Here is a 27,044-nt window from a genome sequence, read left to right as displayed (position 1 = left end):
CTCTGTCTTCAGAATATTCCTGAGTACTGACATAGCTTTTTTGAAGCCTAGTGTCTTCAGGGCCTTTTTCACTGTCAGTCTGTTGGCTCTTATTTTCATAGGTTTTTCACGGATTGCAGACAGAAGCCTTCCTGTCCTTTTCTATCGAGCTAGATTGGGCCCCGTCTTTGCTCAGTCTATCTTTCTGCCTGTGTTAGTGTTTTCATCTTGCTTCACCGTCATTATATGTTGGGGGCTGCCTATTGCTTTGGGGTCTGCTCTGGGGCAGTTTAGTTTTCCCCTTTCTTTCTTTAGGCCTAGCTATTTCTCCGGCTGTGATCGAGGGGTCTAGGGCATCGTAGGAACCCCCCACGGCTACTGCTAGTTGTGTTGATAGGTTCAGGGGTCTGCAATCCGATAGCTGCCAACTTCTCTGGTTTTCTGGACTTAGCTAGCATTTCTGTTTTTGCCTCCTACGGTGAATCATTCATAACAGAATCACCCGCCATACCGCAGATCCTAGGGTACTCAATAGCAGGAAAGAATTGTGTTTAAAATGTGTATATTCTTTCCTCTATATCTCTGAGGCCAAAGGGGGAATTTTTTTTTCTCTCAATGGAGATAAAGCAATTGTCTGATCGTGTGGAGCAGCTCGCTGCGGAAGTGCGGGGAATTTCCGCCTACCTTGCTCGTTCGCATGCTGTTGAACCAAAGATCCCTACACCTGATGTATTTTTTGGGGATCGATCTAAATTTTTGAGTTTCAAAAATAATTGTAAATTATTTTTTGCCTTGAAGCCTAACTCGTCAGGGAGCTCCGCGCAGCAGGTTAAAATTGTCATCTCTTTGCTGCGTGGCGATCCCCAGGATTGGGCGTTTTCTTTGAAACCAGATGATCCTATTCTGACTAATGTGACCACATTCTTTCAAGCTTTGGGGTTGTTGTATGACGAACTTAATGCTATTGATCAGGCTGAGAAGACCCTGTTGGCATTGAACCAGGGTCGAGATTCTGCAGAGTTGTACTGTCAAAAGTTCCAAAAGTGGGCGGTCCTTACTACCTGGAATGATAATGCCTTGGCTGCTCTCTTTCGGAAGGGTTTGTCAGAAGCCGTAAAAGATACTATGGTGGGATTTCCTGTTCCCTCTAGTCTGGACGATTCTATGTCATTAGCCATTCAGGTTGATCGGCGTTTACGTGAACGCAGGATTGCACGAGAGGTGTTGCCACCGGTTGAACAGACGTCTGAACCTATGCAATGTGATAGAGTTTTGCCTAAGGCGCAACGTCAGGAGTTCAGAAGGCGTAATAAGCTGTGTTTTTTCTGTGGAGATGCCTCGCATATTATTTCTGTTTGTCCTAAACGAAAGAAACGCTTTGCACACACGTTTTCTGTTGGTGGTGTTCAACCTAAGTTTCTTCTGGCAATTACTCTGATCTGCTCCCTGTCCACATTTTCCGCCAAGGCTTTTGTGGATTCGGGAGCAGCGCTAAACCTAATGGACTTGGATTTTGCTAAACGTTGTGGATTTCCGATGACACCTCTGCAGATGCCTATCCCTTTGAGGGGGATTGATGCTACTCCTTTGGCTAAAAATAAACCTCAGTTTTGGACCCAGGTGGTCATGCGGGTCGCCCCAGACCATCAAGAAAATTGCAGATTTTTGGTGTTGCATGGTCTGCATGATGCCGTTGTTCTGGGGTTTCCCTGGTTGCAAATTCATAATCCAGTTTTGGATTGGAAATCTGTGTCTCTGGTGAGTTGGGGTTGTCGGTGTACATTTAGTGAGGCTCCGTTTTTTTCCACCTCTCCTCAGTCGCATGATGTTCCTGACTATTTGGCGGACTTTTATGATGTATTTAGTGAGAATGAGTCTGCGTCCTTGCCTCCTCATAGGAGTTATGACTGTGCAATTGAACTAAGCCCGGGGTGTAAATTTCCCAAGGGTCGGCTCTTCAATTTATCTGTACCCGAGCACGAGGCTATGCGGTCCTATATTAAGGAGGCGTTGGAGAAGGGTCATATTAGACCATCCTCTTCACCCTTAGGTGCCATTTTTTTTTTTTGTGGCCAAAAAGGATGGTTCTTTAAGGCCTTGTATTGATTATCGTGCCCTCAATAAAATTACTATTAAATATCAGTATCCGTTACCCCTGATTTCGGATCTATTCTCTAGAGTTAGAGGTGCTTGCTGGTTTACCAAGCTTGACCTCAGGGGGGCGTATAATCTTATCCGCATAAAGCATGGGGATGAATGGAAGACGGCGTTTAATACTCCGGAGGGACATTTTGAGTACCTGGTGATGCCTTTTGGGCTCACTAATGCCCCTTCTGTCTTCCAGTGCTTCATGAACGATATTTTCCGAGACTTTGTCGATAAATTTTTGATTATCTATCTGGATGATATTTTGATCTTCTCCAAGGATTGGGATTCTCATGTGGAACATATTCGGACTGTGTTCCGGATCTTGAGGGAGAATTCCCTGTATGTCAAAGGATCAAAATGACTTTTTGGAGTACAGAGGATTTCATTTTTGGGATTTATTTTGTCTCCGTCAACTATTGAAATGGACCCGGCCAAGGTACAGGCCATTTATGATTGGGTTCAGCCCACTTCTTTGAAGGCCCTCCAGAAGTTTTTGGGTTTTGCTAATTTTTATGGGAAATTTATAGCAAAATTTTCTAGTATTGCCAAGCCATTGACTGATCTGACTAAGAAGGGTGCTGACGTGTTGAATTGGTCTCCGGAGGCTGTTGCTTCCTTTCAGGAGCTGAAGCGAAGATTTACCTCCTCCCCGGTTTTGCGGCAACCTGATGTCTCACTCCCGTTCCAGGTAGAGGTGGATGCTTCTGAGATTGGTGCAGGAGCTGTTTTGTCCCAAAAGGATCCTGTAACAGCTAAAATGAATCCCTGTGCTTTCTTTTCCCGAAAGTTCTCTCCATCTAAACGTAACTATGATGTGGGGAATCGGGAACTGTTGGCCATGAAATGGGCATTTGAGGAGTGGAGACATTGGTTGGAGGGAGCTAAACATCAAGTTGTGGTCCTCACTGACCACAAGAATTTGATTTATCTAGAGTCGGCTAAACGCTTGAACCCTAGACAAGCTAGGTGGGCCTTGTTTTTTACACGTTTTGATTTTGTGGTCTCTTTTCTTCCTGGAACTAAGAATGTCAAGGCAGACGCCCTCTCTAGGAGTTTCTTTGCTGATTCTCCTGTGGTGACCAAGCCTGCTACCATCTTAGGCGAAGGGGTAGTTTTTTCTGCCATCTCGCCCGATTTGAGACTTGCTCTGCAAGAGTTCCAGGAGGACAAACCTGAGCGTTGTCCCAGTGGAAAGTTGTATGTTCCTGACCAGTGGAAGAAGAGAGTGATGTCTGAAGTTCATTGCTCTGCTTTGGCTGGTCATCCAGGTATTTTTGGTACTAGAGATCTGGTGAGTCGCTCTTTTTGGTGGCCCACCTTGTCTCGTGATGTCAGGAATTTTGTGCAGTCCTGTGGGACTTGCTCCCGGTCTAAATCTTGTTCTCGTTCTAGTGGGTTGTTGATGCCTTTGCCTGTCCCCAGGAGGCCACGGACCCATATTTCAATGGATTTCATCTCTGATATGCCGGTCTCTCAAAGAATGACTGTTGTTTGGGTGATTTGTGATAGGTTCTCTAAGATGGTTCATCTTGTACCACTCCCTAAGTTGCCATCTTCCTCTGAGTTGGTGCCCCTGTTTTTGCAACAGGTGGTTCGCTTACACGGGATTCCTGAGAACATTGTATCTGACAGAGGAGTTCAGTTTGTGTCTAGATTTTGGAGGACTTTCTGTTCCAAGCTGGGAATTCAGTTGTCCTTCTCCTCTGCTTTTCACCCTCAGACCAATGGGCAGACAGAGAGAACAAACCAGACCTTGGAGTAGTATTTGAGATGTTTTATTTCCGCTGATCAGGATGATTGGGTTTCATTTTTGCCCTTGGCCGAATTTGCTTTAAATAATAGAGCTAGTTCTGCCACTTTGATGTCTCCTTTTTTTTGTAACTTTGGGTTTCATCCTCGATTTTCTTCAGGGCAGGTGGAGCCTTCTGCCTGCCCAGGTGTTGACACTGTGGTGGAGAGAATGCACCAGATCTGGGACCAAGTGGTGGATAAGTTATCTCTCTCCCAGGAAAAGGCCCAGTGGTTTTCCAATCGACATAGGACCATTGGTCCCCAGTTTAAGATTGGTGATATGGTGTGGTTATCATCAAAAAATATTGCTATGAAGGTGGCTTCTCCTAAGTTTAAGCCTAAATTTATTGGACCTTACAAGATTTTGGAGATTATTAATCCGGTCTCTTTCCGTTTGGCTCTTCCAGTCACATTTAAAATCCATAATGTGTTCCATAAGTCCTTGTTGAAGAGGTTTGTTGAACCAGTTGTTCCTGGGGTGGCACCTCCGGACCCTGTATTGGTTGAAGGTAACATGGAATATGAGGTAGAGAAAATACTGGATTCCCGTCTGGCTAGAGGGAGACTCCAGTATTTGGTTAAGTGGAAGGGTTATGGTCAGGAGGATAATTCCTGGGTCTCTGCCTCTGATATTCATGCCAAAAGATTGGTGCGTGCCTTTCATTGGGCTCACCCTGATCGCCCTGGTGGCGTGGTTGAGGGTTCGGTGACCCCTCCTCAAGGGGGAGGTACTGTTGTGAGTTCATTTTCCCCTTCCTCACTGAGGTCTGGTGGACTCCCTATTCTGGTGAAGGAAGATAATGAGCCTGATTATCAGGCACCTGAACCTGATGAGGATGACTGGCTGAGTGGAGTCACGGACTGGATATAAGGCTGCCGACGCCCTTCTGCCCTGCGGGTGATTTCTCTGTGGACTTCTTGGACACCAGTCTGATTCCTGCTCCTCTAAGCTAAGTTTTTCTGCTTTGCCTGTTTGTATTAGTGTTTTGTTTTTGTTTTCCTTGCTTTTCTGGATTCTGCCATTCCCTGCTGGGGTGAGCTGAATCTCCTTTTGCCTGTAGCTCTGTCTTCAGAATATTCCTGAGTACTGACATAGCTTTTTTGAAGCCTAGCGTCTTCAGGGCCTTTTTCACTGTCAGTCTGTTGGCTCTTATTTTCATAGGGTTTTCACGGATTACAGACAGAAGCCTTCCTGTCCTTTTCTATCTAGCTAGATTGGGCCCCGTCTTTGCTCAGTCTATCTTTCTGCCTGTGTTAGTGTTTTCATCTTGCTTCACTGTCATTATATGTTGGGGGCTGCCTATTGCTTTGGGGTCTGCTCTGGGGCAGTTTAGTTTTCCCCTTTCTTTCGTTAGGCCTAGCTATTTCTCCGGCTGTGATCGAGGGGTCTAGGGCATCGTAGGAACCCCCCACGGCTACTGCTAGTTGTGTTGATAGGTTCAGGGGTCTGCAATCCGATAGCTGCCAACTTCTCTGGTTTTCTGGACTTAGCTAGCATTTCTGTTTTTGCCTCCTACGGTGACTCATTCATAACAGAGGTGCACCTTTCCACTCAATGATTGCTTGAGTGCATGGACAATGCGGTCTCTCACATGCAGGTGGAGGGCTGGGATGGCTTTTCGAGAAAAAAGTGCCGACTGGGTAGGTCATAGCATGAGACTGCGTAGGCCATAAGCTCGTGGAAAGTTTTGCTTTCAACCAAACTGTAGGGCATCATCTCTAATGAGATTAGTTTGGCAATGTAGGCGTTCAAACCCAGTGTACGCGGATGAGAGGATGAGTACTTTCTTGTCCTACTCAGAGTGTCTGGTAGGGTGAGCTGGACTGGAGAGCTGCATATGGGGGAAGTAACGGTGGACCGGACGGAGTGAGAGGGGGTTGGTGATGGTATTGGTGGTGATGGCCTAGATTCAGTGTTGAGTTGCAAAACCATTGTGATTCCCTGAGTGCTTTGGCCTTGTGACGACACCTCAACATTTAGTGCTGGTGGTGTCCTTAAGGGAGGAGGTGGTCTTACAGTGGGGGAAGCGATGGAGCTTTGCTGACTACTTTCAGTCGGAGCAGGTGCACATGTGCTACCTGAGGTTTTGTAGTCCATCCACGCTTGCTAGTGCATGTTGATTAAATGTCTAAGCATGCAACTGGTATTCAAATTTGAGTTGTTTACCTTGGCTAAAGGTCCTTCCACACTTCTTACAGGTATCCTTTGCCTCATCAGTAGGATTTTGGACAGGGAAGTGCCACACTGCACTCTTCCTACTATGGCATACATTTTCTGGCCTTGCACGCTGTACTAAGTTGACCGTCTGGCCAAGCTGTCCTGCAACTCTTTTAGTTTTTGGTCCACGCTTTTGGACAGCTACGGGCCTGCCAGATAACCACTGCTGCGATGTCAATGCCTGCTGCTCATCCATTTCCTTATCTGAACTATTGCCAGCGCCACCCTCCTCCCCCAGTGGATGCCAATCCGGGTCAAGAACTGGGTCATCCATCACCTCCTCTTCAAAGTCATCTGCACCTTCCTCTTTACCTTCCTCTGTGTCACCGTGTAAGGTGGTATAGTATGCGGGAAGGGGCACCTGAGTTTCTTCAGGGTCAGATTCTGGCTCAGTAGACTGCAAGGGCAATGTAGTGCTCTGCATCAATGTACTAGCAGAATCATCTAGCAGTGGCTGTGCATCAGTGCACTCCATGTCAGATTCATCTTGGACTGGGGAATTCAGGATTTGATTGGATAACCCAGGCATGGTATGTGAAAAGAGCTCCATGGAGTAATCTGAAATGTGGGCTGCCGCAGCCTTAACTTTTGGTGGGGGTGAAGGACACAAGGAAAGATGTTGTTCCTGAAAAGAACCCTGCACTGATGACTCCGTGCTTGCAGCTTTCGAACGTTCAGAAGAGGAGGCAATAGAACTGGTGGCTGTTTCGGCAATGTACGCCAAAACCTGTTCCTGATGCTCCGGCTTTAAAAGCGGTTTTCCTACTCCAAGAAAAGGGAACCTTACTGGCCTTCTTGGGCCAGACAATGATGCAGGCTCCACACCTCCTGCCTTAGCTGCTATTGTGCTTTTGCCAGAACCAGCTGATGCACTACCACCATCAGTACCAGCTGCGCCCCCCCTGCCCACGTCCGCGGCCTCTTCCACCATACTTCCTCATGTTTCGGAAAATGTACCAAAAATACCAGCAGAGAGATGGTACTGTATGAGCAGTGTCCAGCTGTGTAAGGTATATTAAAAAAATTAAATCTACGTATATATTTTGTTAGTCACTGACGCTCTCCCAGTATATATTTGACCGTAATCCAACAAGCAGATATACGAAATGTATCAGAAGTGTACAGCTGTATACGTTTTTTGTGTAACTAACAATCTCCATATATGTATTTACGGAGTGTCACACACAGACGCTGACTCTGTATAGATGTGACTGTAATGCGAACGGCAGATATACAATACTGTTTGAGAATCGGACAGCTCTATACGGTGTCTGTATGGAAAATTGTCTGTCTCCGTCTATTTTTATACGGAGTGACACACGCTGTCTCTGTCTAGTTTTGACCGTAATCAAACAGCAGATATACGAAACGGTTTGAAAAGCGGACAGCTCTGTAAGGTGTAGGTCTGGAAAAATGGAAAATCTCCTTGGTTTGTTTTTCCAGAGTCACACACAGATAGCTTGTATTTGTCCGTGATACCAGTTGGTACACGGTAGTGTGTGAGGAGCGTACACCGCTATACGGTGTCTGTATGGAAAATTGTCAATCTCCGTCTATTTTTATACAGAGTGACACACGCTGTCTCTGTGTAGTTTTGACCATAATCAAACAGCAGATATACGAAACTGTTTGAAAAGCGGACAGCTCGAGAAGATGTAGGTCTGGAGAAATGGAAAATCTCCTTGGTTTGTTTTTCCAGAGTCACACACAGATAACTTGTATTTGTCCGTGATACCAGCCAGTACATGGTGGTGTGTGAGGAGCGTACACCGCTATACAGTGTCAGTATGGAAAATTGTCAGTCTCCATCTATTTTTATACGGAGTGACACACGCTGTCTCTGTATAGTTTTGAGCGTAATCAAACAGCAGACATACAAAACTGTTTGAAAAGCAGACAGGTCGAGAAGGTGTAGGTCTGGAAAAATGGAAAATCTCCTCGGTTTGTTTTTCCAGAGTCGCACACAGATAGCTTGTATTTGTCCGTGATACCAGTCGGTACACGGTAGTGTGTGAGGAGCGTACACCGCTATACGGTGTCTGTATGGAAAATTATCAATCTCCGTCTATTTTTATATGGAGTGACACACGTTGTCTCTGTATAGTTTTGACCATAATCAAACAGCAGATATACGAAACTGTTTGAAAAGCAGTCAGCTCCATTAGGTGTAGGTCTGGAAAAATGGAAAATCTCCTCGGCTTGTTTTTCCAGAGTCACACACAGATATCTTGTATTTGTCTGTGATACCAGCCAGTGCACGGTATTGTTTGAGCAGCGTACACCGCTATATGATGTGTGAAAAAATGAATGTTCGGTAACTCACCAGAACAAAATAATAAAAGTTGGAGTGCTTTGAAAAAAAGCAGTTTGAACAGCAGTGTGCACACAGCAATGCAGCTATCAGGTAGCCTTAAAAGGCAGCCTAATTACCACCAGCGCTGCTGCAAACAACAAAAATCCTCCCCTTTCACTGCATACTAACTGTACAGTGAAAAGCGCTATCGGCAGAAGCAATTTTTTTTGTTCTTCTTCCCTGCCTAATGCTCTCCCTTATTCAGAACCAGCAGCAGCACCTCTCCCTATTCTAAGATCGGCAGAAGTAAGATGGCGGTCGGCGGTCACGGCCTTTTATAGCCACTGTGATGCCACACAAAGCCAGCCAATCACTTCAATGCCCTTCCCTAAGATGGTTGTGGCCGCTGCCTATGTCATCGCGTTGCCCACACTGTGCGTCCTCCATCATTGGCTGAGAAGAGGCGCTGGAAGCATTATTAGAAAAAGCGACTTTGGCGCTCGGCGACCTCATGGCCGACCTCACGCTATGGTCGGATTTCGATTGGCGAAACCCGACTTTAGCTAAAGTCGGCAATTTTTTAATTTGACCGACCCGTTTCGCTCAACTCTAGTTGGCACCTTGCACTTTACACTATTTTCATATGTATACATTTTTTGCTTTTTATTTAATGTGATTACCCATTGTGATACTCTATTGTATTAATTTTTTGTCCAAAAAATATTTTTTTTACATTTATATAAATTGTATGCAGTTTGTGCATGTACTTATTGGGACCTATATGGTAGATTATATTTGAGTTGGCCTCTATTGAACTAATATTGTGTATATTTTAATATTTGGTTATGGTGCACTTTTAATTTATCTAGTGTTATTTTACTACCTATTGTCAAATAAAATTAACTTTTATATGCTATTATATTGCATGTCCTTTTATTCATATAGTTGAATTTTTAAAAATATTTTTTTTATATATACATTTTTTCATCTTGTCCTGTTTTTGTTGTTCTCTTTTATCTAAGTGGTGAAAAAAAATTCCAAAATTTGCTAAAAAAAAAAAAAAAATTGCGCCATTTTCCAAGACCCGTAGCGTCTCCATTTTTCGTGATCTCGGATTGGGAGCGGGCTTATTTTTTGCATGCCAAGCTGACGTTTTTAATGATACCACATTTGTGCAGATAAGTTTTTTTGATTGCCCGTTATTGCATTTCAATGCAATGTCACGGCGACCAAAAAACCATAATTCTGGCGTTTTGATTTTTTTCATTGCTACGCCGTTTAGCGATCAGGTTAATTATTTTTTTATTGATAGATCGGGTGATTGTGAATACGGCGATACAAAATATGTGTAGGTTTGATTTTTTTTATTGTTTTATTTTGATTGGGGCGAAAGGGGGGTGACTTGAACTTTTATGTGTTTTTCTTTTTTTTATATTTTTAAACACTTTTTTTTTTTTTTACTTTTGGCATGCATCAATAGCCTCCATAGGAGGCTAGAAGCTGCCATAGCGCGATCGCCTCTGCTGCATTGAGGTGATGCTCAGATCACCTCTATGCAGCAGAATTACAGGCTTGCTCATAGCAATCTGCCATCAACAACCATAGAGGTTGTGATGACAATGCAGCGATGACCCCCGATCATGTGACGGGGGTCGTCGCTGCGCGTATTTCCGGACCGGTGTCCGAAAGTGCATTTAAATGCCCGCTGTCAGAGTTTGACAGTGGCATTTAACTACTTAATAGGCATGGGTGGATCGCGATTCTGCTCGAGCCTATTGCGGGCACGTGTCAGCTGTTAAAAACAGCTGACAAGTCATGGCTTTGAGGTGGGCTCACCGCCGGAGCTATTCCGTCAGCTGGCAGTAAGGGGTTAAGTTAACATTAGAGTTGAGCGAAACGGGTCGAAAAATTTCAAAAGTCGACGACTTTTAGCAAAGTCGGGTTTCATGAAACGAAACCCGACCCTAGGATGAGGTCGCCCACGAGGTCGGCGACTTACGCGCCAAAGTCGCGTTTCAAAAGTTTGTTTTGCGCTCTTTTTCAGCCAATCAGGATCCACGGACACTGTGGGCAACGTGATGACATAGGCACGGGTCACCACCATCTTTCAGAAGGGCATGCAAGTGATTGGCTTGCTTTGGGGGGCGTCACAGGGGATATAAAAGGGCGTGCACGCCGACCGCCATGTTACTCATGCTGATCTCAGAATAGGGAGAGCTGCTGATGCTGATGATTTTGTAGGGAGAGCGTTAGGCAGGGAAGAAGACACCAAAAACTGCTTCTGCTGCTAGCGATTTTGCCTGTACAACACACCAGTCACTGTGTGTGCAGTGCAAGGGGAGGCTATATAGTGGTGTATCAGTGGTGTTGGTTGTTGGGCTGCCTTCTAAGGCTTCCTGACATTCCTGCATTGCTGTTTACCCACTGCTCCGCAAACTGCTTTTTTAAAAGCAATCCCAATTTTTTTTTTTTGTCCTGCTGAGAAGAAAAAAAAACTGCTTCTGCTGCTAGCGATTTTGCCTGTACAACACATCAGTCACTGTGTGTGCAGTGCAAGGGGAGGCTATATAGTGGTGTATCAGTGGTGTTGGTTGTTGGGCTGCCTTCTAAGGCTTCCTGACATTCCTGCATTGCTGTTTACCCACTGCTCCGCAAACTGCTTTTTTAAAAGCAATCCCAATTTTTTTTTTTTGTCCTGCTGAGGTACTGAGCGTGCATTTTTTCACACCATACAGCGGTGTACGCTCCTCACACAGTACCGTGTAACGGCTGTTATCACAGCCACAGTGAAGCTATCAGTGTGTCACTCTGTGAGAATAAAACGAGGACATGTACCGTTCTTACAGACCTGCACTCTAGGGAGATTCCTATTCTGCCCAATTCTACATACACCTTGTAGTTTGTGATACACTAGCCAATTTCTGCCTGTGACATAGCGCTCAGATATTCATTGGGCCTCACACAATCCAAAAGTGTCCAGTGTCCACAAGTGTCTGCTGAAATTCAAAATCTCACTTATCCTCTAGTCACTTTGGTCACAGCTGTGCCATCGAGCCTGTCACATAGCGCTCAGATATTCATTGGGCCTCACACAATCCAAAAGTGTCCAGTGTCCACAAGTGTCTGCTGAAATTCAAAATCTCCCTTATCCTCTAGTCACTTTTGTCACAGCTGTGCCATCGAGCCTGTGACATAGCGCTCAGATTTCAGTGGGCCTCACACAATCCAAAAGTGTCCAGTGTCCACAAGTGTGTGCAGAAATTCAAAATCTCCCTTATCCTCTAGTCACTTTGGTCACAGCTGTGCCATCGAGCCTGTCACATAGCGCTCAGATATTCATTGGGCCTCACACAATCCAAAAGTGTCCAGTGTCCACAAGTGTCTGCAGAAATTCAAAATCTCCCTTATCCTCTCGTCACTTTTGTCACAGCTGTGCCATCGAGCCTGTCACATAGCGCTCAGATATTCATTGGGCCTCACACAATCCAAAAGTGTCCAGTGTCCACAAGTGTCTGCTGAAATTCAAAATCTCACTTATCCTCTAGTCACTTTGGTCACAGCTGTGCCATCGAGCCTGTCACATAGCGCTCAGATATTCATTGGGCCTCACACAATCCAAAAATGTCCAGTGTCCACAAGTGTCTGCTGAAATTCAAAATCTCCCTTATCCTCTAGTCACTTTTGTCACAGCTGTGCCATCGAGCCTGTGACATAGCGCTCAGATATCAGTGGGCCTCACACAATCCAAAAGTGTCCAGTGTCCACAAGTGTGTGCAGAAATTCAAAATCTCCCTTATCCTCTAGTCACTTTGGTCACAGCTGTGCCATCGAGCCTGTCACATAGCGCTCAGATATTCATAGGGCCTCACACAATCCAAAAGTGTCCAGTGTCCACAAGTGTCTGCTGAAATTCAAAATCTCACTTATCCTCTAGTCACTTTGGTCACAGCTGTGCCATCGAGCCTGTCACATAGCGCTCAGATATTCATTGGGCCTCACACAATCCAAAAGTGTCCAGTGTCCACAAGTGTCTGCTGAAATTCAAAATCTCACTTATCCTCTAGTCACTTTGGTCACAGCTGTGCCATCGAGCCTGTCACATAGCGCTCAGATATTCATTGGGCCTCACACAATCCAAAAGTGTCCAGTGTCCACTAGTGTGAGCAGAAATTCAAAATCTCCCCTGTCCTATAGACACCTTGTTTTACATTACTATATAGTTTGTTGGATTTTGTCTACATTTTTACCAAAAATGAGGAAGGCTGGTGGAAGAGGCCGTGGAATTGGGCGGGGGTTGGCATCTGGTAATGATGGTGTTGGTGGTGGATCTGATGGTAGTGGCAAGAGCAAAATAGGACCGAATGCAGGAGGTGTTGAGCCTGCGTCATCGTCTGGCTCCATAAGGCTTCGAAGGCTTAGTTTTCTAGGAGTTGGCAAACCGCTTTTAAAGCCAGAGCATCAGGAAAAAGTTTTGTCTTACATTGCTGACTCAGCCTCCAGCTCTATCGCCTCCTCTTCTTTTACTTAAAAAGTAAAAGCACTGAGTCATCATTGGAGGCTCATGTTCATGAACCACACCTTTCCTTGTGTCCTTCACCCCAACCAAGATTGAAGGATGACGCAGGCCATACTACTGATTACTCCATGGAGCTGTTTTCACATACCATGCCTGGATTATCAAGTGAAATGGTGAATTACCCAGGCAAAGATGAATCTGACATGGAGTGCACTGATGCACAGCCGCTGATGGATGATTCTGCTGGTACATTCACTCAGAGCACTACATTGTCCTCACAGTGGACAGAGCCAGATTCTGACCCTGATGAGACTCAGGTGCCCCTTCCCGCACACTATACCACCATACACGGTGACACAGAGGAAGGTGCACATGACATTGAAGAGGAGGTGATGGATGACCCAGGTGTTGACCCAGATTGGCATCCATTGGGGGAAGAGGGTGCCGCTGCCAATAGCTCAGAAGAGGAGGAGGAGCATCCGCCGCAGGCATCGACATCGCAACAGCTGTTATCTGGCAGGCACGGAGCAGTCCAAAAACGGGTTACAAAAAGCCGAAAAGTTGCTGGACTGCTTGGCCAGACGGTCAAAATAGCACAGCGTGCAAGGACGCAAAATGTCTTCCATAGTAGAAAGAGTGCAGTGTGGCACTTTTTTGAGCAAAATCCTAATGATCAGGCCAAGGTTATCTGTAAGAAGTGCGCAAAGACCTTTAGCCGAGGGAAAAATCTGAAAAATTTGAATACCAGTTGCATGCTTAGACATTTAACCACCATGCACTTGCAAGCGTGGACACAACACCAAACCTCATGTGCAACTGATCACAACAAAGGTAGTCAGCAACGCTACATTGTTTCCCCCACTGTAAGCCCACCGGTTAGCACAGCAGCAAATGTTGAGGTGTCGTTGCAAGGCCACAGCAGTCAGGGAATCCCACTGTTATATCAATGAAAGACTGATTCTAGGCCATCAGAAAGAACACCAACTCCATCACCATCATCAACCCTCTCTCAGTCCGCCCTGTCCACCGCTACTTCCACCATATGCAGCTCTCAAGTCCAGCTCACCCTCCCAGACACTATGAGTAGGTCAAGAAAGTACTCAGTCTCTCATCCGCGTACACTGGGTTTGAACGCCCACATTGCCAAACTAATCTCGTTTGAGATGATGCCCTTTCGGTTGGTGGAAAGCGCAGCTTTCCGCGAACTCATGGCCTATGCAGTACCACGCTATGACCTACCCAGTCGCCACTTCTTCTCTCGCAAAGCCATCCCAGCCTTCCACCATCATGTGAAAGACCGCATTGTCCATGCACTCAAGCAGTCAGTGAGCGGAAAGGTGCACCTCACAACTGATGCATGGTCCAGTCGGCATGGCCAGGGCCGTTACGTGTCCATCACTGCGCACTGGGTTAATGTGGTGGATGCAGGGTCCACAGGGGACAGCGGTGGTGGGACAGTGCTTCCTAGCCCACGGTATAGGAAACAGTTGGCTGTAGGCATCGACCCTCCTCCTCCTCCTCCTCAAGAAGCGAAAGCTCGTCCACAGAGCGCAGTCGTACGAGCACTCCATCTGCAGCTGCCACTGTTGCACACGAGGTGTCCCCCTATCGAGCAGCTAGTGGAAAGCGTCAGCAGGCAGTGTTGCAGATGATGTGTTTGGGCGACAGACACACCGCCGAGGTGCTGGCCGAGTACTTTCAGCGACAAACTGAGTCATGGCTGGGCAGTGTACATCTTGAGCCAGGCAAGGTAGTTAGTGATAACGGGCGTAATTTTGTGGCAGCCATAGCCCTTTCAAAACTCAGCCACATACCTTGCTTGGCTCACACCTTGAACCTGGTGGTGCAGTGCTTCCTCAAAAATTATCCGGAGTTAACAGCCCTGCTCCAGAAGGTGCGAAGACTGTGCGCGCACATCCGCCGGTCGCCTGTACACTCCGTTCATATGCAGAAGCTGCAGCGATTGCTCCACCTTCCCAACCACCGCCTCATTATCGACATTGCAACAAGGTGGAACTCCACCCTGCACATGGTGGAGCGGCTGTGCGAGCAGAGGCAGGCCATAATGCATTTGTGGGAGGATACACGGCCAGGCACTTTGAGAGCAGACATGGAGTTGACCGGTGTGCAGTGGTCGAAGCTGAAAGACCTTTGTAAAGTCCTTCAGTGTTTTGAGGAATGCACACGGCTGGTAAGTGCAGACGACGCCATCCTAAGCATGAGCATCCCATTTATGCGTCTGCTCATGCAAACTTTGACGCACCTTAAGGAGCAGGCTTCTGCAGCCAATGTTGATGAGGAGGAAGAGGAGGAGGGAATCCTTGATGACATTCAGCCATTGTGTGCTCAGGGACCTCTCCTGGATGAGGTGGAGGAAGAAGAGGAGGAGGAGGAGGATGATGGGGATGATTACTTAGGGGAGGAGGATGCATCTCGTGGGGCAAGTGAAAATGTTGGCGTGGCAAGGTCTGGTACAGGGTTTGTGCATGACTGGAGGGATGTGGATTTGCCAGAAAGTGCTCCTCCAACCAGCACTCGCAGTGCATCATTGACACCGGGAACATTGGCCCACATGTCAGATTATGCCTTGCAGATCCTAAAAAGGGACCCCCGCATTGCCAAAATGATGAACGATGACGACTACTGGTTGGCCAGCATCCTGGATCCACGCTATAAAGGCAAATTACAAAACATCATGCCACAGGAGAACCTTGACCTAATATTGGCTAATAAACAAGCAACTCTGGTAAATTGGTTGCTTGAGGCATTCCCAGCACACAGCAGCGGTGATGGTTCTCACACAAGCCGTACGGGCCGGGGGCAGCTTGGCAGAGGTGTTCGTGGTGCACACAGCAGAAGTGGCATTGGAGACAGCGGTTTCATGACAATGTTGTGGACTGATTTTTTCAAGTACCGCTCACACAACTGGTAATACTGCATCGATGGAAAGTGACAGGAGACAGCAGTTGTCAACTATGGTTACAAACTACTTTTCCTCCCATATCGATGTTCTCCCACACAGGTCATTCCCCTTTGACTATTGGGCCGCTAAACTGGACACCTGGCCTGAATTGGCACAATATGCCTTACAGGAGCTCGCTTGCCCAGCTGCAAGTGTGCTATCGGAAAGAGTCTTCAGTGCAGCTGGATCAATCCTGACAGAAAAAAGGACCCGTCTGTCAACCCAAAATGTGGATGATCTAACCTTCATTAAAATGAACCATGCATGGGTTTCCAAGGATTTTGTCCCACCTTCCCCTGATGACACATAGGTTGACAGAAAAATTGCTTGCTTTGGTCCACCTCTTCCTGGGACTTGACTTATTTCACCTTTTGCATCAGCTGAATGTCCAACATCAACATATGCCACTTTCTAAAACTCCCTAACTGTGCTGCCTCCCCCCCCATGGCCGGGGTCACCACCTAGCGCACGACACCGTGCGAGTGCCGTTGCCCTGGACAGGTGGGTAGGCTGACTCTTGGGCGCGGGCACTGGCACAGGGTCCTTCATAGTGCAATCAAGTGTCTCTGACGGTGGTGGTGCACACCCGCCGTCAGACACACCGCCGTACTATGAGGGGCCCAGTGCCAGTACTGACACCCACGAGTGGGCCCCCCTTGCTTGGGCAGGGCCCCAGCATTTGCAATCTTTACCTCTCCCTGCTCCTCCGCTGTGTAGTCTGGGCCGTCAAATCCATACTGTGCCTGACACCGTCTGAGCCTGCCTCCTGATGTATAGACATATATTTTGAATGTGTACGCTATCCATACATGTTATCCGGGGATACTGTACCCTTTCTAACCTTTGTGCAATCACGTGCAATCCATACTGGGCCTAACACCGTCTGAGCCTGCCTCCTGATGTATAGACATATATTTTGAATGTGTACGCTATCCATACATGTTATCTGGGGATACGGTACCCTTTCTAACCTTTGTGCAATCACGTGCAATCCATACTGGGCCTAACACCATCTGAGCCTGCCTCCTGATGTATAGACATATATTTTGAATGTGTACGCTATCCATACATGTTATCTGGGGATACGGTACCCTTTCTAACCTTTGTGCAATCACGTGCAATCCATACTGGGCCTAACACCGTCTGAGCCTGCCTCCTGATGTATAGACATATATTTTGAATGTGTACGCTATCCATACATGTTATCCGGGGAAACGGTACCCTTTCTAACCTTTGTGCAATCACGTGCAATCCATACTGGGCCTAACACCGTCTGAGCCTGCCTCCTGATGTATAGACATATATTTTGAATGCGTACGCTATCCATACATGTTATCCGGGGATACGGTACCCTTTCTAACCTTTGTGCAATCAAGTGCAATCCATACTGGGCCTAAAACCGTCTGAGGCTGCCTCTTGATGTATAGACATATATTTTGAATGTGTACGCTATCCATACATGTTATCCGGGGATACTGTACCCTTTCTAACCTTTGTGCAATCACTTGCAATCCATACTGGGCCTAACACCGTCTGAGCCTGCCTCCTGATGTATAGACATATATTTTGAATGTGTATGCTATCCATACATGTTATCCGGGGGATACGGTACCCTTTCTAACCTTTGTGCAATCACGTGCAATCCATACTGGGCCTAACACCGTCTGAGCCTGCCTCCTGATGTATAGACATATATTTTGAATGTGTACGCTATCCATACATGTTATCCGGGGATACGGTACCCATTCTAACCTTTGTGCAATCACGTGCAATCCATACTAGGCCTAACACCGTCTGAGCCTGCCTCCTGATGTATAGACATATATTTTGAATGTGTACGCTATCCATACATGTTATCTGGGGATACGGTACCCTTTCTCACCTTTGTGCAATCACGTGTAATCCATACTGGGCGTGAGAACGGCTGGCGAGCTGTTAAGCAAGCTACAGCACCTATGGTTTGCACACGTAAGTTTTTCATTTTTTCAGGAATGACGGTTAGGCCTAATTCCGGAACTGCGGTTGACCTGCACTTACTGGGAAATCATTGTTCGCGGGTAATAATTGTAATCAGTGATCCCCATCACTAACGTTGTTCAGCGGGTTATCTGCACCTGTAAGCGACAAACGCTGGCCTTTTCAGTGTAGCGCACATGCAGCCACGGACATGTAAGGGCATGACACACCAGTTATTGGCCAATCTCATGTGCCAGAGCCTCACGTGTCCCTCTAGTAAGCCGGACTCAGACCGCGGGGCATGACGGAGTCTCGTTCGTTAACGGAATTAAGCTTGCAATGTGTGCATCTGTTCTGTAGCTGGCATGGTTGAGGTTTCCCAGGTGGAGTCGAATTTAACCGTAGGCTCCACTCCTGGTGGTGCCCTTCTGGACATTCCTTTAAGGTTCAGCTTTGCAACCATACTGCCCACGTAAAACAAACACTTTGCCTTCATGAACGCTGTTTGGAGGGTCATGACTCGTGGGAATAACGCCGCCCAATCAGTTAACCTGCTAGAGAGATCCTTCGTTGCTCCCAAGCATGACATCACACTCCCTAGGAAGAAGGTAATGCCACTGTGGCGACCGTACTCCTGGGGGCGACACAAGTGCACTGATGCCCAGCCACTGCTCGATGAATCTGCTGGTACATTGACCCAGACCATTACATTCCCCTTGCACGCTACACGACCTGAATCTGACCCTGATGAAACTCAGGTTACCCTTCCCATATACAGTTCCATCTTACACGGTGACAAAGAGGAAGCTGCAGATGAAAGTGCAGGTTCGGCCCACCCGCCCTCAGACACACCACCATACTATCAGGGGCCCTGTGCCAGTGCCGTCACCAACGAGTGGGCCCCCCTGCTTGCTCAGGATCACAGCACTTGCAAAGTTGAAATACTGTGCAGTGAGATGGAAGATGGGGACGACGAGGAGTCCAGACAAGTACAGGGATTCCCTAGCGAGGAGACTTATTTGATTGTTTTCAATGTTGGGACAGTAATTTTTGGGGAGCACTATACTCTGGAGAATGATAGATGGGGCCCACCATACACTGGAACATTCCAAAGGTGGACATCAGACACTGGAGCAGCATTTACAGGGCCCATTATATACTAGAGCATTAGAAATGGGGCCCATTATGTTTGGAGCATTATTTGGGCCCATAAGACAGTGGAGCTTCATCCATGGGGACCAACATATACTGTAGCATTATGTGGAGCTCATCATATACTGTTTCAAACATTATATGGGACCAATGATTCTGTATGGAGAAATAAATGGGCCTCGTCATGAGATGTAAAAAGTGAAGTATTTTTCATTGTACTATACCGCTATTTCTCTGCCGTATCGGAGCATGATGAGTTGTGGTATGTGTTAAAGGGGCGCTCTTTCGCCCAGGGCACATGAAAACCTGCAGCCAGCCCTCCCCCCCACAACTTTAGCCAAATAACCCCCATTTTTCAGTGCGTAACTTGTATTATGAAGTTAATTAAGGTTGACAAGCTTAAGTAAGAAGAATTGATGCTTTTGCATTCAAATGGACACTGTAGGTGTGTTTCCTGTCCTCCTCTCACTGCCGACTTTTATTCCCCATTGACTTACATTGGGTTTCGTGTTTCGGGACGACCCCGACTTTTCCCTATAATCGGACGATCTTGCTCGACCCGACTTTTGGAAAAGTCGGGTTTCACGAAACAAAACTCGACCCTAAAAAAACAAAAGTCGCTCAACTCTAGTTAACATTAAATAATTTTGTAGTAAAATAAAATAAAAATTTCCAAACAGATCAGATAATTTTCTGCCGCAAGCATTATATTTCCAACCTGTGGTTCCCGTTTATCTCTATTTTAGTGTCACCAGCTTAGAGTATAATTACATTATCTGCTTTATTACAGATTTAAGCCTTGCATGAAGACCTTAAGAAAATATGTTGTATTGCTTGACCGTCTAGCCCAAAAAAACAAATAATTTGTTTGCGTACCTATAAATGTCATTTCATATTTTGAGAAAATAGAAAACCAGTGAAGCTGAAACTAATTAAAATGTACACATATACATATGAACACATTTGTCATGGAAAATAACTATTCAATTCCCAATTTCAGATTTCAATTAGGTTAAGGTCCGCTGGGTTTTGCTTTCTGGGCACGGAAATGTGTACAATGAAGTTATTAAATGAACAGCCAGAAATAATATGTGTATAACAGGTTGTAACCAGCAGGCTTGATGTCCTAACTTCCATTACTATTGGAAACCAGGAGATCAGGGTTGAGAGATGGCACAAAGTATGCTATCAAGCTGTCACAGTAATAATTAGGGCTAGGTTAATTCTTAATTAAGTGTTATAAAGATCATTGAAAGGTTTGACTGGTTACCCTTAAGGAGGGAATATGAAGAACCACAATAATGTGACATTTTCTACTCTGACATCCTTTCTTTGGAAAATGTATATTAGAGTGACAGTAAAGGGCATTAGGGGGTTGTGTTCACGTATCACAAATGGATATAAACATGGACAATTTTAACACTAATAAAGCTGAGAAGTGTGTATCCCTGTTCCTAAAAGTGACTACTTTATTAATATTATACTTTAAAAGGACATGTCACAAGGTCAAACAAGGACAGTTTTGCCCCTATTTTATTCCCTCTGAGTTTTCTCCTTCGTTGCATCTTCTCAATGCGAAATATGGTTCCAGAGATAAGGGTCTTTTCATTGCTAATTTTTATAGGGGATTGCTTACAGAATTATCTTGGGCATGTCTTTATCCTGCTTAGCATTGTCATGTTCCGAGCACCACCCATTTGGTAAAGACCATAGAAAAATCAGCAGTAAATAAAAGGCCCATATCTGTGGATCCTATGGTATATTGCAAAAAAACGAAAAACAAAAGCCTTGAATACTCAGGGAAGAATGGGAATAAAATACAAGCAAAAACGGCTTCTTTTAGACCCGATGATGGGTCCGCTTTAAAGTATGTTATACAGCTTATCTTGGAGATATTATGCATTGAGTTCCCTTGACTTTTTTGTCATGTGACCGCAGATAATTTTTTATTTTGCAACCCTGATTGTAACTCATCAAAACATTATCAGACATGTTACTGCTATTACCTTAAAAACAAGACAATAAGACAGATTATGTTTACCCCGGTTCGTCACTATATATCATGATATATCATAACTATTTCCGTCTGCTTCTATTGTGCCACTTTTGAAGAAAACACTAATTTAGTTGCCTTATATTGGTAGCCCCAATGGATGGTCGGACCACTTCAGAGAATACACAGAGTAAAAAAAGTTTGATTCAGCTCACCCACGTTAGAAATTTTTATCTAAAAAACAGCTGGATATCCCTACCTTTCACTTTTGAGAATTGCAGTAGTAGGAAACATCATCTAATGATATAGGTACTTTTTAGAATACAGTTAAAAAAATATAATAGTATGGGTTCAGTTGATGATTCTGTTCTTTTTGGATAGCCAAGATGAGCAATCTTTTCAGTTTATAATTTATATATGTGGTAAGGAGTAGAGATGAGTGAACCTTCCAGTTCGGAATGGACTACGGCCGTTTCATTGACGCGATTACATGCAAAATGGCCGTTGACCATTTTTTTCCTCTCCCTGCAAGCCTCCTTAACCCCTTCATGACCCAGGCTATTTTGACCTTAATGACCTGGCCATTATTTGCAATTCTGACCAGTGTCCCTTTATGAGGTAATAACTCGGGAATGCTTCAACGCATCCTAGCGATTCTGTGATTGTTTTTTCGTGACATATTGGGCTTCATGCTAGTGGTAAATTTAGGTGGATAACTTCTGCGTTTATTTGTAAAAAAAACAGAAATTTGGCAAAAATTTTGAAAATTTTGCAATTTTCAAATTTTGAATTTTTATTCTGTTAAACCAGAGAAGTATGTGACACAAAATAGTTACTAAATAACATTTCCCACTTGTCTACTTTACATCAGCACAATTTTGGAAACAAAATTTTTTTTGTAAGGAAGTTATAAGGGTTAAAAGTTGACCAGCGATTTCTCATTTTTACAACAAAATTTGCAAAACCATTTTTTTAGGGACCACCTCACATTTGAAGTCACTTTGAGGGGTTTATATGGCAGAAAATACCCAAAAGTGACACCAATCTAAAAACTGCACCCCTGAAGGTGCTTAAAACTACATTCAAGAAGATTATTAACCCTTCAGGTGCTTCACAGGAACTAAAGCAACGTGGAAGGAAAAAATGGACATTTTAATTTTTCCAACAAAAATTTTCTTTTAGCATCAATTTTTTCATTTTCACGTTGTAACAGGATAAAATGGATCCTAAAATTTGTTGGTCAATTTCTCCTGATTACAACGATACCTTATATGTGGTCATAAACCACTGTTTGGGTGCACGGCAGGGCTCAGAAGGGAAGGAGTGCCATTTGACTTTTTGAATGGAAAATATGCTGGAATATTTAGCGGTTGCTATGTCACGTTTGGAGTGCCCCTGTGTGCCTAAACATTGCAGCTCCCCCACAAGTGACCACATTTTGGAAACTAGACCCTCCAAGGAACTTATCTAGATACATAATGAGCAATTTGAACCCCCAGGTGCTTCACAAATTGATCCATAAAAAAAGTACTTTTTTTTCACAAAAATTTTCTTTTAACCTCAGTTTTTTCATTTTCCCATGGGCAACAGGATAAAATGGATCCTAAAATTTGTTGGGCAATTTCTCCTGAGTGCACTGATGCCTCATATGTGATCATAAACCACTGTTTGGGCGCACGGCAGGGCCCGGAAGGGAAGGAGCGCCATTTGACTTTTTGAATGGAGAATCTGCTGGAATATTTAGCAGTTCCTATATCGTTTTTGGAGAGCCCCTGTGTGCCTAAACATTGGAGCTCCCCCACAAATGACCCCATTTTGCAAACTAGACCCCTTAAGGAGCTTATCTAGATGTGTGGTGAGCACTCTGAACCCCCAAGTGCTTCACAGAAGTTTATAACGCAGAACCGTGAAAATAATTTTTTTTTCCCTCAAATGATTTTTAGCCCACTATTTTTTATTTTCACAAGGATAAAAGGATAAATTGGACCCCAAAAGTTGTTGTCCAGTTTGTCCTGAGTACGCTGGTACCCAATATGTGGGGGGGCGACCACTGTTTGGGCACATGTTGGGGCTCGGAAGGGAAGTAGAGACGTTTTGAAATGTCGACTTGATGGAATGGTCTGCAGGTGTCATGTTACATTTGCAGAGCCCCTGATGTACCTAAACAGTGAAAACCCCCCACAAGTGACCCCATTTGGGAAACTAGACCACCCATGGAACTTATCTAGATGTGTGGTGAGCACTCTGAAATCCCAAGTGCTTCACAGAAGTTTATAACACAGAACCGTGAAAATAAAAAATATTTTTTTTCCATCAAAAATTGATTTTTAGCCCACTATTTTTTATTTTTACAAGGGTAACAGGATAAATTGGACCCCAAATGTTATTGTCCAGTTTATCCTGAGTACGCTGGTACCCCATATGTGGGGGGGGGCGACCACTGTTTGGGCACACGTAGGGGCTCGGAAGGGAAGTAGTGACGTTTTAAATGTCGACTTGATGAAATGGTCTGCGGGTGTCATGTTATGTTTGCAGAGCCCCTGATGTACCTAAACAGTGGAAACTCCCCACAAGTGACCCCATTTTGGAAACTAGACCACCCAAGGAACTAATCTAGATATGTGGTGAGCACGTTGAACCCCCAAATGCTTCACAGAAGTGTATAACGCAGAACCGTGAAAATAAAAAATATTTTTTTCCCTCAAATGATTTTTATCCCACTATTTTTTATTTTCACAAGGGTAACAGGATAAATTGGACCCCAAAAGTTGTTGTCCAGTTTGTCCTGAGTTCAGATTGTGACAGCGGCGGCCGATCGCGGCCGTCAGTCAGTGGTGGCGGCCGATCGGCGCCGTCAGTCGGCGGGGGGTTAACTTAGTGTCTCCAGTCATGTCCAATGCTATTTCAGCATCGGCCATGGCTGGATTGTAATAGTTCATCAAATTTCATTGATGAAATATTACTATCACTCTGATTGGCTGTTTCACTTCCAACAGCCAATCAGAGCGATCGTAGCCACGGGGGGGCTAAGCCACCCCCCGTGGTGAAGCACAAAGGGTCCTGTCACTGCAGAGTACTACATCTGGGCAATAAAAATGAAAAAAGCATATATAGAATGGGAGGAATAGGGCTAAGTGACAGCACATGTGAAAAAGACTTGGGTATACTAATAGATCACAGACTGAATATGAGTCAACAGTGTGATGCAGCAGCAAAAAAGGCAAATGCAATTCTAGGATGTATTAACAGAAGCATACAGTCTAGATCACGTCAAGTCATTATTTCCCTCTACTCCTCTTTGGTCAGACCTCATCTGGAATATTGTGTCCAGTTTTGGGCACCACATTTTAAAAAAGACATCAACAAACTGGAGCAAGTTCAGAAAAGAGCGACCAGAATGGTGACCGGTCTGCAAACCCTGTCTTATGAGGAAAGGTTGCAGGATTTGGGAATGTTTAGTTTGCAAAAGAGAAGACTGAGAGGAGACTTAATAGCTGTCTACAAATATCTAAAGGGCTGTCACATTGTAGAAGGATCAACTTTATTCTCATTTGCACAAGGAAAGACTAGAAGCAATGGGATGAAACTGAATGGGAAGAGACACAGATTAGATATTAGAAAAACTTTTTGACAGTTAGAGTGATCAATGAGTGGAACAGGCTGCCACGAGAAGTGGTGAGTTCTCCTTCAATGGAAGTCTTCAAACAGAGGCTGGACAGACATCTGACTGGGATGATTTAGCGAATCCTGCTTTGAGCAGGGGGTTGGACCAGATGGCCCAGGAGGTCCCTTCCAACTCTACGATTCTATGATTCTATGATTCTATGATTCTAGGTCAGGTGACCTTTCCATGACCCCGGTCACCCAACCCACAGGGGGCTTTGAAGTCATGACACATCATATGCATCATGGGTCGGATTGGCACAGACTTTCATGACTCATACGCTGTGTCACAGGTCGGGAAGGGGTTAATCTGCACGTCCAATTCACTGTCTAAGATGCACATGGTGAAATAAAGGACTTTGCAATATGTTCTCAACTTGGTGAGTGCCGCATTTTTCTCTGGAATAATTACTATAACCTATTTTGTGATGCCAAGAGTAGGCAGATGACAAGTCCTCCAGAAGGAGGACAAAGTAGTGTCGCTTGGATGTAGTGGTTAGTAGGAAGTTGGTAACTTTAGTCATGTTGATATGACATGTTGTTTGAGTAGTTTTGATGCATAGGGGAACGGGATATGGGGTGATAGCTATACACATAGGATCGGTCAAGGGATGGCTTCTTGAGGATGGGTGTGATTGAGGTATATTTGAAGTATGAGGAGAAGACAACAGTTAGTGACAGGTTGAAGAGGGGAGTTAGGGTTGGGATGAAGACTGTGGTAAGGTTTGGAATGAAGTGGGACAGGATTGGTTCAAGTTGACAGGTGGTGAGACGTGATTTGGAGAGTAAAGATAAAAGTTGATTTTCAGTGATGGTGGAGAAGTTGGGTTTTAGAGGAGAGTTGAGTATTCATGAGGAGGGGCTGAGAGGACACTAGGCAAAAGCTTTGCCTTATTTTGTCAATCTTCTGCTTGAACAATGAAGCAAAGTCTTCAACTGAAATGAGTGGAGAGGAAGGGGGAGAGTAAAGATAAAAGTTTATTTTCAGTGATGGTGGAGAAGTTGGTTTTGGAGAAGAGTTGAGTATTCATGAGGAGTGGCTGAGGACACTAGGCAAAAGCTTTGCCTTATGTTGTCAATCTTCTGCTTGAACAATGAGGCAAAGTCTTCAACTGAAATGAGTGGAGAGGAAGGGGGAGCTGGGTGACAGAAAGTACATTAAAGTACTAAATATCTGTTTAGTTTTATGAGACAGGGATGATATGAGAGATAAGTAGAGATAGGCAGACACCTGGATGTTCGGGTCGGGCGGGATCAGCCGACCAAATACAAAAAGTTCGGGTTTGGGTACCAGAGCAGTACCCAGACCTGAACCCCATTCACTAGAATGGGAGGCCCGAACATCCAGTGTTTGCTACGCTGTAATGTGCATGACAGCGTGGCAAACACCACTTCTGATCGGCAGGGAAATCATCCCCGCCGGTCAGAGAGCCGTGGTTCCCATGCTGTCAAAAGAAGCATGAGTGCTCAGCTGTGATCAGAGGTGTAAAGCTTTCATCCGGTCACTGGTGCGACACCTGCTAATTACAGTGAGAGCAGGAGCGGCAGATGGGAGTATTCATCCACCACTCCTGCATTGTAAATAAATAATTTAAAACAAATGGCATGGGTTTCCCTTATTTTTGCTTACCAACCATACAAAACTCACAGCTGGGGGCTGCAACCCTCAGCTGTCAGCTTTAGCAAGGCTAGTTATCAAGAATAGAGGGGTCCTCACGCTGTTTTTTTAATTATTTCAATAAATAATAAAAAAAACAGCGTGGGGTCCCCCCATTTTTGAAAATCAACTAACCAACCAAGCTTGCTAAAGCAGACAGCTAGAGGCTGGTATTCTCAGGCTGGTAAGGGGCCATGGATATTGGCGCCCCCAGCCTAAAAATAACAGCCAGCAGCTGCCCAGAAAAGGCACATCTATTAGATGCACCAATTCTGGCGCTTTGCCCTTCTCTTCCCATTTGCCCTGTAGTGGTGGAAAATGGGGTTCATATTTGTGGGGATCAAGTCACCTTTGTATTGTCCGGTGACATCAAGCCCATGGCTTAGTAATGGAGAGGCGTCTATAAGACACCTATCCATTACTAATCCTATAGTTGTGTGGTAAATAAAGACACAGCAACAATAAATTACTTTATTTGAAATAAGACTAAACACAGTTTTCCATTTTTATTTAAACGCCTAATTCCAGCGAAGCCTCGTTCTCCTGTAATAAAAGCAAAATAAAAAATCAAATATACCATACCTGTCTGACGTTCTGTCCCATGTCATAATCCATGTCTGGGGGATAAACAGTTTTTCAACCTGGATGATGCCAAGATGCGTTCATCCAGGCTGAAAACCACTGGTGACTGAACTGCTGCAAGCGCAGCCTCAGAC

At 45.0% G+C, this 27,044-nt stretch overlaps 1 protein-coding gene across 2 annotated transcripts in view; it reads left to right on the top strand.

Moving 5' to 3' along the window:
- The window catches only part of ENTREP2 (endosomal transmembrane epsin interactor 2), a 1,465,465-nt gene that overhangs the window by 659,426 nt on the left and 778,995 nt on the right, over positions 1-27,044 (top strand). The gene's annotated exons all lie outside the window — the stretch shown is intronic.

This window comes from Dendrobates tinctorius, unplaced genomic scaffold (genome assembly GCF_039654945.1).
Source record: "Dendrobates tinctorius isolate UK_male_01 unplaced genomic scaffold, ASM3965494v1 ptg000097l, whole genome shotgun sequence".
NCBI classification, from domain to species: domain Eukaryota; kingdom Metazoa; phylum Chordata; class Amphibia; order Anura; family Dendrobatidae; genus Dendrobates; species Dendrobates tinctorius.
This window is presented reverse-complemented; position numbering and strand designations above follow the sequence as displayed.